The sequence below is a fragment of the Hevea brasiliensis genome, chromosome 7 (genome assembly GCF_030052815.1).
Source record: "Hevea brasiliensis isolate MT/VB/25A 57/8 chromosome 7, ASM3005281v1, whole genome shotgun sequence".
Classification (NCBI taxonomy): Eukaryota; Viridiplantae; Streptophyta; class Magnoliopsida; order Malpighiales; family Euphorbiaceae; genus Hevea; species Hevea brasiliensis.
Window position 1 is genome coordinate 1,624,464 of NC_079499.1, and position 17,265 is coordinate 1,641,728.

Sequence of the window (17,265 nt, forward strand, 5' to 3'; positions counted from 1 at the left end):
TTATTATAACCATTATTAAAAATATATATTTTAATATATATTAATTATATAATATTAAAAATTAATTTAAAATTAAAATTTAATTAAGTAAATAATAACAATAATTAAGCTTTAATTTTAATTCTAAATTAATTAGAATCAATCATATAAATCATTTTCTATCATTCAGTGCTAACAAAGCTTGAAATATACTAGCTAAAAACATTCGGTAATTCATAATCAGAATTAAATATCATGAAATATGAACACTGGAATGCAGCAAATCACCCATTCCATACAAGTCCAATGGGTTTCTGAAAACTCTCCAACACTAACAAGAAAAACTCATAATGCTCTTGGAATACCGATTCTTGTACAACAGTCGCCTCGGCCATGGTTGTCATAAAGGTGAGATGTTAATCTCTCTATTTGAAAGCATGTACTTAATAATGCTTCATCAACCAAACTTAATGACAGGAAACCAGAATGTAACTCGACAGGGAGAGTGGGATATAAGGTCCAAAATGTCAAATAGCTGATGCTAGGAAAGATCTAATACTCTGCAGTAACTCTGCCTTCACGGAATCAGGAACAGATGCTGCACAAAACAAAATAATATAATTGCAATGTGAGGATTTAAAATGCAAATCAAGACATTAACTTGACAATTTAAATTGAAACAGGAGGACACAGAGTGCAGGAATCCTTTTCCAACACAATTCAATTTGAATGCCAGGCCAACAAATGGCTCCAGACAGCAAGATCCTTATCAAGTTTCAACACAGAGACTCATCCAGATGCACCAAAAAATGATTTGCTTAAATTGAAACTTCACCAACTTTGTCAAATGTAAGCACTAAACAGTGGAGTTTTAGGCGTTAAGCCCAAGGCAAGACTAAGTTATGGTAGGCCACTTCATGTTCAATTGCTTCACTTGCTTTTCAAAATTAATTTTCAATTGGGATGCAATATCAACATTGTTACAGTCATTTGGAGGGATAAAAATCTAGTGCCATCAATTAGTTGACACATCCCCTACCATTCAAGCAAACCCTCTTTCCTCCTTCAGAAAAGAAATTGAAAACCAAAAGGAAAGAGGAGGGAGGGGGGGAGGGGTGTTGGGTCAAATACCTCGAGAGTCATTTAACATGCCAATATCAATTGCAGAATATATAAGATTCACAACAGAAACATCAGCATGAGAACAACACATGACCTCCTGGGCAAATTTTTAAGCCAGAAAAAAAAAAAAACTGTTTGCGCACTAAGGAAAATGGAAACATTACCAGATATACCCACCTCTGCCCTTTGGAGTAATTACATGCACAAGGTCATCCACTGTAACATTATTCCTTCCTTTCTTCCTTGTAAATGCTCTGTTTAAGAACAAGTTGCACTAAGATTTTTCAGATGTCATGGAATGAATGAAATATAGTGAACCACAAAGATCATATTTGAAAAAATAAAGTGAGGCACAGCTACCCAACTAGTGAATGGAAAAAGCACAAGAGTTTTGCATCCCAAGAACGGGAGAAATTCAACTTACAAAGAAACTTGCAAATGGATGCTTTCAATTCCATCTATATTCTTGGCTACTATATAATATAGGCTACTCTCCTATTTGGTGCAACCAAAAAGCACCTTCCTGATAAAATTTTTATTCAGTTCTCATAATTAGACTATACGTACATTCAGTTTAGGCAAGCGCAAATTTCTATTAATTCATTTATTCATGGCCTCGTCATAATCTAAAATCTTCAATACGTATCTTTATTGATTTGGAAAAGGCTTATGATAGTGTTCCAAGAGATGTCTTATGGAATGTGTTAGAACAAAAGAGGATATCTATTAGGTACATACAAGTGTTGAAATATATGTTTGAATGAGCAACTACTATCGTGCGCACAGTGGGAGGGGACATAAGAGATTTTTCGATATCAATTGGATTACACCAAGGATCAGCTATAAGTCCTTATCTTTTTATATTAGTTTTAGATGGATTGATGAAATATATACAAGAGAGTATTCCTTTGTGCATGATGTTTGCGGATGATATTGTTCTAGAAGGAGTCAATAGAAAGCTAGAGCTTTGGAGAAGTACTCTAGAGTCAAAAGGCATTAAGTTAAGTAGAACGAAGACAAAATACATGCATTGCAAGTTCAATGAAGGCCAAACTGGTGATAGGGAAGGAGTTAGTTTGGATGGAGTGGTACTGTCCCAAAGTAATCACTTTAAATATCTCGGCTCAGTCCTTCAAGTAGATGGGGGATGTGAGGAGGATGTTAGTCATAGGATTAAAGCCGGATGATTGATGTGGAGACGTGCCATGAGAGTTTTATGTGATCACAAGATTACCAATAAGTTGAAAGGAAAATTTTACTGTACAGTCATACTTCAGGCTATATCATATGGTAGTGAGTGTTGGGCACTGAAGTAGTCGTATGTGTTTAAGATAAGAGTTGCAGAGATGAGAATGTTAAGGTGGATAAGTGGCCATACTAGACTAGATGAAGTCCGTAATGAGAGTATTAGAGAAAAGGTAGGAGTGGTGTCAATTGAGGATAAGTTGAGAGAAGGGAGATTGAGGTGGTTTGGTCATGTGAAGCGGAGACATACGGAGGCTCCAGTTAGACAAGTAGAGCACGTTAGGTTAGAGGATAGAAAGAAAAAAATGAGTAGACTTAAATTGACTTGGAGGAGAGAAGTACGACATGACCTAAAAGCATTACACATTTCTGAGAATTTAACCCAAAATCGTTTAGATTGGAGAAAGCGAATCCATATAGCCCACCCCAAATTTTTGAAATAAAGGCTTAGTTGAGTTGAGTTGATATATGAATCAGACTGTGTAATGATGCTAATTTATAATTTCAGATTTTTTTTAATACAGTTATAATCCCAAATTGAGCCAGATGTTATGATGAAAAAGATCACTCTCAAACACACAAAAACAAATTTATGATGGAGGGGTTTCTTCTTGAATATAATTCATCATGAAATGTAAACAATTATCATCAAATGACAATAAATTAACAACTAAAGCCACATTGAATTGTGGTAATCTTAGAGAGAGGTAAGAAGTAATAAACCTGCAGAGAGCTTTCATCTCATCTCTCCAACCACACTCTATGAGCCTTTACCTCAAAAGCTCCTTTAGTCTCTCTTTTTCTCCACTCTCAATCAACTGCATAAGCAAGCAGGTCACATTTAACAAACAATCACCAACCAGCAATCGTTAAATAGAAATCCCACCCTCCAAATTCTAAAACAATAAAGAATTTATATAGCTCTTCAAGTTAATAAATGCTTCGTTTAGATTAAATCATTTTAAAAAAAATTATTCAATTGAATTTTCATTATTTTTATTTCTTTGAATATATATATATATATATATATATATATATATATAATTTCATTGTAAATATAAAAATTAACAAAAAAAAAAAACAGTTGAATTGAATTTCCAGAATCTAAACAGGGTGAAAATAAATTACCTTAATATTGATGATTTCCTGAAGGGTAGGTTGATGGCTTGAATGAACATGAACTTGATCTGCAACAGGAGTTGGTGGGCGGGTGCCAGAAGCGCTCCTAATGGATTCAATTAAAAAAGAAAAAAGTATTTGGCCCATCATGCATGTGCTAATAATGCTATAGAAATCAAAGTTCATCGAAATTTGGCAATAACTCACTTGTGAGACATTGTGTATGGCGGCTGGAACTGGCTTCTACGCATCCTTTTTGCCCTATCAGTATACTCCTCGTTTAAACAGGTGTGCCGGAGCTTGGAAAAGTCGCTGCCTCCTTTTCCTGGCCTCCGGTCCTTCTTGTAGCTTCTATTCTATTTGTGAAGCGCTTGAACGGTGTTAGGTCGGTGGAGAGTTCGGACCCGCTGTGTATCATCGGATCTTGTCCGGTTCTCGTGGATGGACGATTCAAGTTGAGTCGGATTTTAAATTATTGTTATTATTTTAGGAATAAGTTGAGTCGGAATTTTGGTTAGCAATGAAATGCAAAGGGTATACACTAAAATAATTCCCTCCTTATTATTGTAATAGATAATTTTAAAAAATAAATTTATTTTATTTATTATTTTAAAAGATCAAGAAAATATTAACTATTTATTTTCAATTTTATTTTTATTTATTATTTTTAATTAATTTATTTTTCTTTAATATTTTTTTATATTATAATAATATTATAAATGCATTATAATCAATTATAAATATTCTTTTTTATAAAAATGTTACTATCTGTAACACCCCAAAATTTTAAATTTTATGAGCATTTTTGGTATTTAAATTTTATTTAAATTTTAGGAATTTTTTTGAGATTTTTCGGATTTTAAAAATCGGGTTCGATTTTCTAAAAATATAAACTTTGATGAATTTTAAAAATTAATTTAAAGACCACGTGGCAAAACTAAAAATATGTTTGGAGTCTACATATTTTTCTGAGTTCTCTGGAATTTTTTTCGGAATTTTTGGACCTCGTTTTCGGTCCCGAGACAGAGTAAAAATTTAAAATTTTGTATTTCGAATCGAACCGACCGAATCGAACCAGACCGGATCGGACCGATCGAATCGGACCGCTCCCTTCCTTTTTTTCTTCCCCGTGCGCGTCGTTCCTCTCCCTCTCTCTCTCTTTTCTCTCTCCTCCTCCCCTGGCCGACTACCTACCTCCCCTGCCACCCAGGCCAAGCCACGCCACCCTGTCACCCGACCCGTAGCGCCACCCTAGCCAGCCGGAAAACCGCGCACGAATTCCCTCCCTCGCCTTGCGTTGGCTTCTCGCCAAAATCGCCGTCCGGCCACCAATTGGGTCTTGTGTCTAAAATCATCTACTCGGCGAGAGCTTTCCATAGACATCAAGAACGCCAAATCCATCGAGCGGTTTGTCAGATTTTTGCTCGGGAAGATTTTAGCCCATTTCGACTTTTGGGCTAGATTTCTCGGCAGTGAATCCACGAGAAAACCGAGGGTACCAAAGACGCTCCACTCGTCGAGAGCTTCGCGGCGACATAAATTTCAAATTTTTCCGACACCGTTTTTCGGTGGGTCTCACGGAACTTCGCAGTGTTTTTCCGAGCCTTTAATGAGTTTAGAAAATTCTGAAAATTTTATGTACTAACCCCCGTGTTATGGGCTTCGTGTAGGTATCCTCGATTCACGGAAATTCGACAGTTGACCGGGTTTGCGAAATCCGGCGAACGGACGTTCTAGGAAAAGTCTCGGGTGGACCAAAGTTTTGGCTAGCCCCATTGTCGGGCGTCGGCGCGTTCGAAGTCGAGAATCGGCAAGGTAAACCCGAACCTTGTTTTTTCGTAATTTTCTAGTGCTTAAATAGGATTAAAAATCCATAAAATATTCGTGGTAGCTTAGAAAATTACGATCCTTTTTGCAATAGCTTAATAATATTGCTAAGGACCGCGGGGCAAAATTTTAGAATTTTTAGAGCTTGTTTGGGCAGTTTTTGCAAAATGATCAATAATAAGGACTAAATTGAAATTTTACGTATTGTGATGGATGACTGATTTGATGGGCGGGAGGGTGTGTGTGATATGATTGAGTGTGGATATATTGTCACGACCCAACCTATGGGCGGACCAGCACTAGGACACAGGCGACCTAAAGCCCCGAGGCGTAGTAAGCCTTAACTATTCATTAACCCAACTCTAAGGCCCATTTGGGCCCAATATCAAGAAAACAAGCGGACAGAGTCCGCCATAAAATGGACTTTCCAGCGGGAGTTTTCGACTCACCCGACTGTAAACACAATAAACAATCCATTGGGAGCTCGGCTCACCCTCCACATACTCATCAACATAATAATAAATGGGAGCTCGGCTCCTCATCCAATCCATCAAGCGGACTTAAAATATTTAAGTTTACGGGTCCAACATGATAAAAATATTACGGACCAAATTCAAATAAATCACGCTAACACATGCGGAAATTCTAGGAGTAATTAAAATTACACAAACATGGATAAACAACTGCGAAGGATAAGCGAGTTAACCGAGAATAAAATATCCTCCTGTGGCTGTAAAAATTTTTGAGCAGAGGAGTGGCGTTCGACTCGAGAGTAAAATATCAATCTTAACTATAATCTCTATAACTATCTGAAACTAATGCAACTTTGTAGAGTGAAATGCAACATTAACATCATATTCACATCATAGCATCAAAAGGTAATTTGGAGCACTCACGCACCTGTAGCATCAATCATAATATATTGGGAGTGATCCCTATCTGACTCTCTTAAATCCAACTTTGGTGCCGAAGAACTCAAGCGGACTTTCGCAATAAACCAAATCGAGGTCCCGTGAAGAACTCAAGCCGTGACTACCCCTCGAAGGAGCGGGTCCCAGCGAAGAACTCAAGCGTGACTACCGTCCTATCCATAGTCCACACCACATCACACGCACGCCAACGCACGCTGCTCCAAATTACCACAACAACACTCATGGCACATTAACGATTATGAATGCGACATAAATCGTGCCTAGAGTTTAACTACATAAATATATTCATATAAGTGATGCATGGGCATGCTGAACATATAATAATATCGAAATTATAATTAAAATTAATATTTTACTCACAGACTTGACGACAAATTACTGTGGCGGCTGGGCGGAGGAAGAAGGCTGTCCCGGCTCACCTGACAATTACATTACATCTAATTAATACAATCTGACTCAATACAAACAAAGAAAAAGACCAATTACGTCCTAAGTCGTGCCGAAAATCGTGAGTCTCCTATCCCTAGGACCGACCCAAACTGCAAAAGTGCTAAAAACGATCTTCTATATTCACCTTCCATATATCAACTGTTCAATCATATCACACAGCCCCTCCTTGGCCCATCAAATCACTTATCCATCACAATACGGAAAATTTCTATTTAGTCCTTATTATTGATGATTTTTGCAAAAGCGCCCAAACAAGATATAAAAATTATAAAACTTTGCCGCTCTGTACTTAGCAATATTACTAAGCTATTGCAAAAAGAATCGTAATTTTCTAAGCTACCACGAATATTTTACGGATTTTTAATCCTATTTAAGCACTAGAAAATTACGAAAAAACAAGGTTCGGGTTTACCTTTGCCGATTCCGACCTCGGGGACGCGCTCGGGACGTCTGACAATGGGGGTAGGCAAAATCTCGCCCAATTCGAGACTTTTCGTAGCAGTGCATGCAGTCGAAATTTGCGGACGCCAATCAGCCGAATTTCCGAATTGAGAATACCTACACGAAGCCCATAACACGGGGTTAGTACATAAATTTTTCAGAATTTTCTAAGCTCATTTAATGCTCGGAAAAACAACTGCGAAGTTAGTGGGACCCAGAAAAACGTTGTCGGAAAATTTTGAAATTAATATCATGAAGCTCGTCGAGTGGAGCGTCTGGTAGCCTCTCGGTTTTCTCGTGGGATTCACGGTTTCGAGAAATCTAGCCCAAAAGTCGAAATGGGCTAAAATCTTCCCGAGCTAAAATCGGACAATCCGCTCGATGGATTTGGCGTTCTTGGTGTCTATGGAAAGCTCTCGCCAGTAGATGGTTTTGGACACAAGACCGGTCCAATCGGTGACCGGATCGGCGGATTTGGCCGAGGAAGCTGAAGCCGGCGCGCGCAGGGGAGAATCGCGCGTTCCGTGGCTACAGCCGCTGGCCGGGATTTACCGGGAGGCGCGCCGGCGAGGGAGGACGCAGGGAGGCGGTGGCGGCAGGGAGGGAGGAGAGAGAAAAGAGAGAGAGAAGGGGAGGCGTCGCGGAGGAAGAGGAAGAAAAGAGAAGAGACCGTCCGATTCGGCCGGTCCGATCCGGTCGATTCGATTCGGCGGTTTGATTCGAATACAAAATTTTGAATTTTTACTCTGCCTCGGGACCGAAAAAGAGGTCAAAAAATACCGAAAAAATTCACGAAAACTCAGAAAAATACTTAGACTCCAAATATATTTTTAGTTTTGCCACGTGGTCTTTAAATTAATTTTTAAAAATCATCAAAGTTTATATTTTCGGAAAATCGAACCCGATTTTTAAAATCCGAAAAATCTCAAAAAAATTCCTAAAATTTAAATAAAATTTAAATATCAAAAATACCCATAATTAATAAAATTTTGGGGTGTTACATTCTTCCCCCCTTACAGAAAATTCGTCCTCGAATTTTTACACAAGGCAGAATAAAGTACATGATTATACATTGAACAAGTAAGGGTACTTGCTACGCATGTCCCGTTCTGACTCCCAGGTGCACTCTTCCACCGACTGACTCCTCCACAAAACCTTAACCATAGGGATCTGTTTTGATCTCAGCTGTTTCACTTGGTAGTCCACTATGGCTACAGGCTGCTCCTCAAATGTCAAGTTCTCTTTTAGCTCTATCACATCCTGCGATGTACATGAGAAGGATCGGGAATGTATTTCTGAGCATGGAGATGTGAAACACGGGATGAGCGTGAAAAGGTTGGGTGGTAGCTCCAGCCGTGAGCAATCGCTCCAACTCTATCGGTAACCTCAAAGGTCAGATATACCGATGTGCCAACTTGCACTTCTTTCCAAATCTCAGGAGTCCCTTCATTGGAGATACCTTGAGAATACGTAGTCGCCCATTGCAAACTCCACATCCCTCCGTGCAGGGTGCATAACTCTTACGCCTCTTTGAAATTTGTCTTGATCGTTCCACGATTAAAGGAACTACCTCGAAGTGTCTTGCACTAGGTCTACATCATGCACTTCGCTTCCCCATTTCTGTCCAACACAGAGGAGACCTACACTTTCTTCCATATAATGCCTCATAGGGTGCCATCCCTATCTTTGGAGTGATAACTATTGTTGTAGGCAAACTCCACCAAAGCTATTTGCTCATCCCATTGACCTCCAAAATCCAAGACACTCATGCGGAGCATGTCTTCGATGTTTGGATTGTCCTTTCAATTGCCGTGCATGCGAGGGTGGAAAGCCGTCTTGAAGTTCAAGCTGTGTGCCAAGTGCCTCCTGCAACTTTCTCCAAAACCGAAGTGAATCGGGGCCCTCTATCGGATATTATGGGCCGGAATTCCATGCAATCGACTATTTCTCGAATGTAGAGCGGCATCTTGTGCCCACAGTATGTAGTCTTCTGAGTAAGAAGTGGTGATTTGGTCAAGCGGTCCACAATTACCCATATTGAATCATATCCTCGCGTGATGCGAGGCAACCTGATCACAAAATCCATAGTGATCATTTCCCACTTCCATTACGGGATAGGGAGCTCTTGCAGCTTCACCGACGGTCTCTGGTGTTCAAACTTCACCTTCGACAAGTCAAGCACTTGGACACAAAGTCTGCTATGTCTCTCTTCATGCCATTCCACCAATAGCTATCTTTCACATCATGGTACATCTTGGTGGAACACAGGTGAATCTTATGCTGATGTGTAGTGTGCCTCTTGCATGATTTCATTCTGAGATTGTCCACATCGGGCACACATATTCTAGAACCTTGCACTAGGCGCCATCATTGGCAAATCCAAACTCACCACCTTCACCTTCTGTACTTTTTCTACGATCTTCATCAATTGTTGGTCTCTGTCTTTGGGAAACTCTAACTCTGTCCCTCAAGTGCGGCCTCACCGAAAAGTGAGCCAACAATACCCCTCATCTGAAAGATCTAGGATTAAACCTTGATCCATCAACTCATGTACCTCTGAATCGGTGGTCTCTTTTACTCTGAAATGTGCGCCAAACTACGGAAGATTTTCTGCTCAAAGCATCTGCTACAACATTGGCCTTCCCAGGGTGGTACTGGATGGTGCAATCATAGTCTTTCAGAAGCTCCATCCATCTCCTCTGTCTTAAATTTAAATCCCTCTGTTGGAAGATGTACTTCAAACTCTTGTGGTCGGTGTATATCTCGCACACTTCACCATACAGTAGTGTCTCCAGTTTTTAGTGCAAAGACTACAGCCATTTCCAAATCATGGGTGGGGTAGTTACGCTCATGCCTCTTCAGTGCCTTGAAGCATAAGCCACTACCTTTCCATTACGCATCAAAACACACCCTAGGCCAACTCGAGGCGTCACAATACACGGTGTATCCTTCACCACTCACGGTAGTGTCAACACAGGCGGTGGTTAGACACTCCTTGAGCTTGGAAACTCTCCTCACGATCATCTGTCCAAATGAATGGAACATTCTTCTGGTCAACTTAGTTAAGGGAGCCGCTATCTTGGAGAAATCTTGTACAAAACGCCTATAGTAGCGACTAAACCAGAAAACTTCGCACCTCGGTGGTATTGTAGGCCTAAGCCAATCGATTCTGACTTCAATTTTCTTGGGATCCACTTGAATCGTCTCTAGAAACCACGTGTCCCAAGAATGAGATGCTTTCTAGCCAAAATTCACATTTTGAAAATTTGGCGTATATTTGGTGCTCCTCAACGTCTGCAACACCATCCTCAAGTGCCACGTGTTCTTCCTCGATGCGAGTATGCGAATGTCATCTATGAATACGATGACAAAGCGGTCCAAAAATGGCTTGAACACCTGTTCATCAAGTCCATGAAGGTCTTTGGTGCATTAGTGAGTCCAAAAGACATCACCAAGAACTCATAATGACCATATCTTGTCACGAAAGCCGTTTTGGACACGTCCTCATCACGATTCTCAAGCGATGGTAGCTGATCGCAGTCTATCTTGGAAAAGAATCTAGCCCCTTGGGTGATCAAATAGATCATCGATCAGGAAGTGGATACTTGTTCTTCACAGTCACTTTGTTCGGTGTCTATAGTCAATACACAACCTCAACGACCCATCCTTCTTTCTCACGAATAGAGCAGGAGCACCCGGTGAAGTGCTCGGACGTATGAAACCCTTGTCCAAAAGCTCCTGTAGTTGCTCCTTGACTCTTTCAATTCCTGGTGCCATCTGTAGGTGGCATGGATATGGGGTTTGTGCAGGAATAACATCAATGCAGAACTCTATTCCCTTTACGGTGGCAACCTGAAGCTCTTGAGGAAGACATCCATGAATTCTCGACAACAGAACATTTTCCATATTGACACCTTCTACGGATGTATCTCTCACCAATGCCAAATACCCTTGGCATCACGCCTCAACATTTTTACGCACTAATTGCGACACCAAATTATATGGAGCCACGCTCTGTCACCATCAAAGCTAAACTCTTCCACACGGTATGTGGAAGTATACCTTTGTTCCTGCGGTCTAAGGTGGCATAATGAGTTGCCAACCAGTCCATCCCGAGTTACATGAAATCCATTCTTGGTAGAGGAACCAAGTCTGCTGGGAGGATCTTTCCATCCACTACCCTGGGCTACCGGAAATACCATGTCTACATCTATGTTGTCACTAAGTGGGGTAGCTACGACAAAGGGCACTCTAAAGTTGTAGGGTTTCTACCCAACCTCATGGCAAACACGGGGAGACAAATGAGTGCGTAGCACCGGATCTATCAAAACACGAGCCTCATAAGCAGACGAGGAAGAATACGCCACAGCGCATTTGAAGCTTGAGCATCTGGTGGGTCGGGTGAAAACCCGAGCTTGACCCCTACGAGTGGCGTAACCTGATCACGACTTCTACCTCTGATCGCCTCCAAATCCACGTCCCCCTTGTCCTCGGCCTGTTATCGAGCTGGCCACTGCCATGTTGGAAGCACCGGATACAATTGTCGAGGAACATTTGCAGAACCTGTGACCCCATACGTGGCTCCTGAAAGCAGGCGATCTCTAGCAAAGTGACCGGTTGGCCACACACAAGCATACTCTGACCCCATCAAACAAGGTCTGAATGTCCTCTTCCACCTTTGTGGACACGGTGCAAAGAGGATCTGAGCAGAACCAGGCTTTGCCACTGAGCGTGACCAGCGCTTTGGATCAGTACCACAGTGCGAATCCTCGTGGTTTGTGTCTAAAACCACTTTTCTTGTTCCTACTCTTTCCTCTGTAATTACTCGCCACCACTATCCGGAGTACCCATGGAAGGACACACGAGGAACCCTGCTCTGTTTTTCTTTGCTCTTCCTGTCATCCACGGCATAGCGATCTCAATCTGTCTAGCTCGATCAACCACCACATCAAAAGTGATCGACATCATGGCGAGGTTTGCATATCTCTTGTCAAGCCCCTTTAGGAATCTTTTCACCTTCATCTTTTACGTAGCTCTTTGCGAGGGCATATCTGCTCAATTCGAAAGTGCATAGCATATTCATCTACGGACACGCCATTCTGTCTTAAGGCCTCAAAGGCCCACCGCTCGATCTCAAGCTTTACGCACAAACCGATTAATAAAAGTTCCACAAGCGAGCCCATGTCAAACCCTCCATCAGGGTAACACGTAGTCATTCATCCATTGTCTAGGCATAGGCCCCATGGCGTCTTTGCATACACTCTATCAATCTTCTATCGATCCAAGCGTAATTGTTCTGCTGTCATGCGAGAATCCAAAACCGATATGCATCGTCGACACATCATAGGTACGAGCACCAACTTCTTGAAATTTATAATCTGTTTGAAAGATTCCTCTCTTGAGTGCGGCGATCTGCTTCTTTGTGAAGGGTGGACCATATCTGCGCCATCATGTCGATGGTTCTCTGTGGACCCGGCTAGAGTAGGCGCCATGGGGTCCATGGGACCTGTGCCATGAAAGCCTGTTCTGAGCGTGGGTAGTTGCTCTTCTACTTGAGCGACTCTAGGCCTCCTACCCGCCTCCTCGGGGCGGCGCCTCATCTGTCTTGACACCTCGTCAGCACATCGCTCTCAGTGCGATGGCGGCTCTTACCTTCTACGCATTTTCACGAAATTCAGCACATTAGCCCACAAAATTCAAAGCGCACATTACATACCTCTATAGACTCATATTTATACATAACATATGGAGCGAAACTAGAAGCAAAGATGACAATGCAAGGCGAATGTGGACCCTATATTTCGCATGTGACTCTAGTAGACTCTTCCGACACTTTAGACAACATTCCCTAAGAATGGAGCCTAAGCTCGATACCACATTTGTCACGACCCAACCTATGGGCGGACCGGCACTAGGACACAGGCGACCCTAAAGCCCCGAGGCCCGTAGTAAGCCTTAACTATTCATTAACCCAACTCTAAGGCCCATTTGGGCCCAATATCAAGAAAACAAGCGGACGAGTCCGCCATAAAATGGACTTTCCAACGGGAGTTTTCGACTCACCCGACTGTAAACACAATAAACAATCCATTGGGAGCTCGGCTCACCCTCCACATACTCATCAACATAATAATAAATGGGAGCTCGGCTCCTCATCCAATCCATCAAGCAGACTTAAAATATTTAAGTTTACGGGTCCAACATGATAAAAATATTACGGACCAAATTCAAATAAATCTGCTAACACATGCGGAAATTCTAGGAGTAATTAAAATTACACAAACATGGATAAACAACTGCGAAGGATAAGCGAGTTAACCGAATAAAATATCCTCTGTGGCTGTAAAATTTTTGAGCAGAGTGGCGTTCGACTCGAGAGTAAAATATCAATCTTAACTATAATCTCTATAACTATCTGAAACTAATGCAACTTTGTAGAGTGAAATGCAACATTAACATCATATTCACATCATAGCATCAAAAGGTAATTTGGAGCACTCACGCACCTGTAGCATCAATCATAATATATTGGGGCTGATCCCTATCTGACTCTCTTAAATCCAACTTTGGTGCGTGAAGAACTCAAGCGGACTTTCGCAATAAACCAAATCGAGGTCCCCGAAGAACTCAAGCCGTGACTACCCCTCGAAGGAGCGGGTCCCGGAAGAACTCAAGCGTGACTACCCGTCCTATCCATAGTCCACACCACATCACACGCACGCCAACGCACGCTGCTGCTCCAAATTACCACAACAACACTCATGGCACATTACGATTATGAATGCGACATAAATCGTGCCTAGAGTTTAACTACATAAATATATTCATATAAGTGATGCATGGGCATCTTGAACATATAATAATATCGAAATTATAATTAAAATTAATATTTTACTCACGGACTTGGCGACAAATTCATGGGCGGTGGGCGGAGGAAGAAGGCTGTCGGCTCACGACAATTACATTACATCTAATTAATACAATCGACTCAATACAAACAAAGAAAAAGACCAATTACGTCCTAAGTCGTGCAGAAAATCCAGTGAGTCTCCCTATACCTAGGACCTACCCAACTGCAAAAGGGCTAAAAGCACTTCTATATTCACAATCCATATATCAACAGTTCAATCATATCACACAGCCCCTCTGGGCCCATCAAATCAATTATCCATCACAATACGCAAAATTTCAATTTAGTCCTTATTATTGATCATTTTTGCAAAACGCCCAAACAAGCTCTAAAAATTATAAAACTTTGCCCATGGTCCTTAGCAATATTACTAAGCTATTGCAAAAGAATCGTAATTTTCTAAGCTACCACGAATATTTCTGATTTTTAATCCTATTTAAGCACTAGAAAATTACGAAAAACAAGGTTGGGTTTACCTTTGCGATTCCGACCTCGGGACAGCGCTCGACGTCGACAATGGGGGTAGGCAAAATCTCGCCCAATTCGAGACTTTTCGTGCAGTGCATGCAGTCGAAATTTGCACCGGTCAATCAGCCGAATTTCCGCGAATTGAGAATACCTACACGAAGCCCATAACACGGGGTTAGTACATAAATTTTTCAGAATTTTCTAAGCTCATTTAATGCTCGGAAAAACAACTGCGAAGTTAGTAGGACCCACCAAAAACGTTGTCGGAAAATTTTGAAATTAATATCATGAAGCTCTCGTCGAGTGGAGCGTGCTGGTAGCCTCGGTTTTCGTGGGATTCACGGTTTCGAGAAATCTAGCCCAAAAGTCGAAATGGGCTAAAATCTTCCGAGCTAAAATCGGACAATCCGCTCGATGGATTTGGCGTTCTTGGTGTCTATGGAAAGCTCTCGCCGAGTAGATGGTTTTGGACACAAGACCGGTCCAATCGGTGGCCGGATCGGCGATTTGGCCGAGGAAGCTGGCCTTGGGCTGCGAAAGAAATCAGCGTTCCGTGCGTTAGGCGGCTGCATGGGGAGGGAGTGAGGCGGGGAGGAGGAGGGCGAGAGGAGGCGGTGGCGGCGGGGAGGAGGAGAGAGAAAGAGAGAGAGAAGGGAGGCGTCGCGGAGGAAGAGGAAGAAAAAGAGAAGAAGCCGGTCAGGTCGGCCGGTCCGATCGTCGATTCGATTCGGCGGTTTGATTAAATACAAAATTTTGAATTTTTACTCGCCTCGGGGCCAAAGCGAGGTCCAAAATTCGAAAAAATTCAAAACTCGAGAAAAATCGTAGACTCCAAATATATTTTTAGTTTTGCCACGTGGTCTTTAAATTAATTTTTAAAAATCATCAAAGTTTATATTTTCGGAAAATCGAACCCGATTTTTAAAATCCGAAAAATCTCAAAAAAATTCCTAAAATTTAAATAAAATTTAAATATCAAAAATACCCATAATTAATAAAATTTTGGGGTGTTACATATATGGATTGTAAATATAGAAGTGTGTTTTGAGCCATTTTGCAAGTTGGGTCGTGACAAATGTGGTATCAGAGCTTAGACTCCAGATTCTTAGGGAAAAAAATTGTCTAAGTGTTGGGAAGAGTCTACTAGGAGTCACATGCGGAAAAATAGGGTCTATATTCGTCTTGCATTGTCATCTTTGCTTCTAGTTTCTGCTCCATATATTATGTATAAATATAAGTCTATAGAGCTGTGTAATGGCGATTTGAATTTTTGTGGGCTAATCTTTGTTGAATTTCGGAAAATGCGTAGAAGCGGGAGAGCTGCCTTTGCACGAGCGGATGTGCTGGCGAGGTGTCGGCACGGGATGGCGCTGCCAGGAGGCGGGGTAAGAGGCCTAGAGGCTGCTCAAGTAGAGGAGCGGCCACCCGATCTGAGATCGGTCATTTATGGCACGAGGTCCCATGGACCCAATGGCGACTACTCTATTTGGGTTCTGAGAGAATCATCGATATGATGGCGCGATATGGTCCGTCCTCCACGGCGTGATCCACGCACCAAGAGAAAGATCTTACAAGCGGATCATAAATTTCAAGAAGTTGGTGCACGGTACTTATGATGTGTCGAGCGATGCATATCGATTTTTGGATTCTAGACAGCGAGAGCAATTCGATTGGTGATTGATAGAGTGTATGCAGCATGTCATGGGGCCTATGCCTAGACAATGGATTGGATGAGGGAGCTGAGCTCCCATTTATTTTTATGAGGATATGAGTATGTGGAGGGTGAGCTGAGCTCCCCAATTGAGTATTTATTATGTTTACAGGTCGGGTGAGTCGAAAACTCTCCGTTGGAAAGTCCATTTTATGGCCGGACTCTGTCCGTTTGTTTTCTTGATATTGGGCCCAAATGGGCCTTAGAGTTGGGTTAATGAACAGTTAGGCTTACTACGGGTCTCGGGGGCTTTAGGCTGGCCCAGGTCCTAGTGTCGATCCGGTCCATAGGTTTGGTCGTGACACTATCTAATTAGTTTGTCGATTCTTATGTAAAACTCTTAAAGAGCTATTATAATGAGACAGTACCTTATTTTTGAATTAGATTAATATTTTTAAATTTAAATTAGTATCAAATATGATTAAAATTTATTATCAATCATTTGAATTTATCTTAAATTTGATTAATGCATTTAATTTTATAAATTTTAATCAATAATTAACTTAAAAATTATATTTTATTAATATATTATATTTTAAAAGTTTAATAATTTTATAAAATATTTAAATTTTATTCTATTTAAAATGAAATAAATAACGTGTAAAATCTGAAACACGTTATTATATTATTTCTTAAATTTAAACTCAACATAAACTTAATTATATATTACCTAAATTTATTTTATTAGGATTCAATTATATCAAATATCGACAAAAATTAATCCGTTAGCTTCCAAATTGAGATGGACTTTCCTCTAATATATCCCGTCCATAATTATAAGATATAAATATCATAACTTTTAGTTTAAATATTTATTACATAAATCATTATCAATAAGTCATAAGAATGTTATAAGGTGGATTTCATGTTAACAAGGGGAGGATATGCACAATTGCACAGCAACAGTGAAGACAGAAGGAGATAGTGAACTCACGAAGGAGAAGGTGACCTCAATCAAATTAGTTTTTACCGCTTCACATAAATGTTTCATTAACTGTGTTTATGATTTTGACTAATTTGAATATTTAAGATTTGAGAGGCATGTTTAATTGTAAAACAAT

General features: G+C 40.9%; 1 pseudogene; it reads right to left on the reverse strand.

Moving 5' to 3' along the window:
- Positions 1–132: 132 nt before the first annotated feature.
- LOC110638148 (uncharacterized) lies at positions 133–3,994 on the reverse strand (annotated as a pseudogene).
- Between the last annotated feature and the right edge of the window lie 13,271 nt (positions 3,995–17,265).